This window comes from Alosa alosa, chromosome 15 (genome assembly GCF_017589495.1).
Source record: "Alosa alosa isolate M-15738 ecotype Scorff River chromosome 15, AALO_Geno_1.1, whole genome shotgun sequence".
NCBI lineage: Eukaryota > Metazoa > Chordata > Actinopteri > Clupeiformes > Clupeidae > Alosa > Alosa alosa.
The window spans coordinates 17,466,581-17,469,391 of NC_063203.1; positions in this window are offsets into that span (position 1 = coordinate 17,466,581).

The following is a 2,811-nucleotide window of genomic DNA, read 5'->3' on the forward strand; positions in this document are numbered from 1 at the left end:
CTGTCATTGCTTTTGTTCCATCAGTGCACATTTCCCAACAACGGCCCCAGTCAATGCGTTTCTCCTGAGTGAAATCGTTCAAAGCCTTGAAGAGTTCCTCTGTTGTAGTGCGAGCGAGCAAAGAATGACAAAACAAAAACTCCTTCTGGACACAGAGCCCTTTAATATAGTGAATGTACCCGAACTGTGTACAGTTAGCCATGTTTAGACATGTCCAGCTGAATTGGTAATAAGCCGTTCAGGACCTGTTATGACAGATACCATACCTGAGATGTGGTGCTGGATGGTACAGTGAGACATTAGCTTGACAGCAGCTGATTTTCCCATCATTACTGAACTCAGATCTTTAGCAGCAATGAAAAGTAACCTCATCAATTTTGATGGATTGCAACGCTGCGCCTCTCCTTGGTCTTTTTGGTGCTCCCCCCTTTTGAAAACTGCTGCTAGGCTGATCAACAACAAAAGCAATGCACTTTGCCAAAAATGTCAGGGTCCACCTCGCTAAAAATACTTACATTTTGCACACTGCATGGTCAAAGCATGTGGAAGAGAGTTACTAAAGTCGAAGGTTGAAGTTCTAATTCAAGTTCTAGTTTATTGTCATTATTTCAAGGGAACAGAATTACATTGTGTTGCTTTAACATCAGTGTAATTTGCTGTATTTATGAAGACAAAAGATGCATTTAGTAGTCCAAAGTCCATAGTAGGTATTGTGGATTGTCACTGTGTTCACCTAATCAAGAAACATAACAGCACTCTGCAACGTTCTTACTGATGTCTTTAGTTTGCTTTCATGACACACTGAAAGACTCCTTTCATGACTTCTGATGGAGATGAAAAGGGATAAAGTTTCTTGATCTATCCCATCTTTTGAACACTCATTTGTCACACCTGCCAGGTGACCAAGAGAAAAAGCGAGCAAGAGGGCTTGACAAGTTGCACATTGAGAGGTTTGTAAATGGAGAGAAGAGGGGAAGCCATAGACATGATATATCTGCGTGCTGGATTCATTTTGAACGCGCTCCAACTGGAAAAAGCAATTTGAGGAAGCCAACCTTTTGAAAGCTCTCTCGCTGTTGAAGTGTAAACGCAAACTTAATTAGGAAGTGATAATTGTGCTCGCCGCTGTTTCCTTTTAGATTCTGAAGCTCTGGCTCTCCGGCACTTCACCATACAAATTGCGCGGCGTTGCACGTCGACATTTACAAAATGTCAATACATTCTCAGACAGTAAATTATAAGCAAACTCTACGCAGAAGCTGCATTTGTCATGTCAATACCGACAGTTGATTAACTGGCCAGCGCTTCCCTCTCTCCCAGGCTGCAGAGTTTAATTTATGTCGAAATGGGAACAACAAGACCTGAGCTCCATTCCAAGCCCTGTCAAAATCACAACACATGATTGAAAATGTAATTAAGTCGAATATCTGCCACAACCAGTCATTTTTTTTTCAATATCCCCTACTGCCTTTTTTCCTCTCGAAAGCATCAAAAAAGTTTATTGATTTCATTTTGTTTTCTAATTTCAGATGTCGAGGACAATGTGTTATTATGTTGTTGAGAATGTCCCTAGAATCAATTTGGTGATGAATCATTCGGCAGAATGGGATCAGTTCAATAATGCATTCTCCCCAACTTTGAGAAACAATTACCATAATAAAGTTTTATAAAGCCAAGCGTTTAGTGTGCATGTTTCTGACAGCGACGTATGGCAAACGTTGAAAAGGCAGCCCGCAAAGGTGCCGCAAGACTTCTGCAGGTCACCTGTGTAATTTTTAGTTAAACGGTCCAAGGGTGATTAACAGTCTAGAATGGGAGCTAATGTTTGATCAATCAACAGTGTCTATAGTGAGAGTTAAGTCAACAGTAGTGGAGCCAACAGAACAAAACCTTAAACCACCAAAAGGTCATTGGATCAATAATCCGTTTAAGATGCTCCATGGGATTCCTGCTCCAAGCCTCTAGTAAGCCCGAAGACATTTATTTATCTATTCCTTACATTTGTGTAGGAATTGCGGGTGGTGTATGGAAAGTGACCGAGGCATGTGGTTTGTTTTAACCTCCCCTGAAGGTGGGGAAGCCATCTTTAATCATGGCAGCAGCTTGGGAAACAAGCTTGCCTGAGTCGGACTCATTTTGGCTTTTTCTTGTCATTGTTTTTGTTTTAAATCTCTCCCATTACCTGAAAATGCGCATCGTCTACAGAACAGAAGTGGAGATTGAAGCTGCGTCTGGTCGAGGATAAAAGGTGCAAATTAGCCTTTTTCTTTTTTGTGCATACTATAGGTTAGCCTGAAGTGACGCTCTGATTTACAATTCATAATTTACATCACAGACAGATGTTTGCTGAACAAGCCTCTCTCGGAAACAGCTGGCCTTATACAACGTGGCGGTGATGCAGCCCGTGTGTGCTGGCAGTGTCAGGGTGTTCACAAAGATTGACACCCCTCTTCAAAGTTCACTCACTCAGTGTATCATAACACCCTGTGTACGTCAAGGAATGTTTTTTTTTTCAGAGAAAACATCCATGCACAGATGTGTACACAAAGACACGTTGCAGAAGTGCTTCTTTCCTTATGCATCTTGCAGAAAATGCCATCACACTGAGTTGGCATCACCTGAAGTAGTTTGTCATCCAGTGTGCAATTTCAAACAGGCTTGAAAAAAAAAGTGTGCGGGAAAAGCAAAGCATGTTGTTTCGATGCCACTACACAACGAGGCAAACCTGATTGTGTGTGTGTGTTTGTGTATGTCTGTGTGTGCGAAGGGGGTGTGTGGGGTGGGCGGAGGTTACCACTTCTGACTGAATAC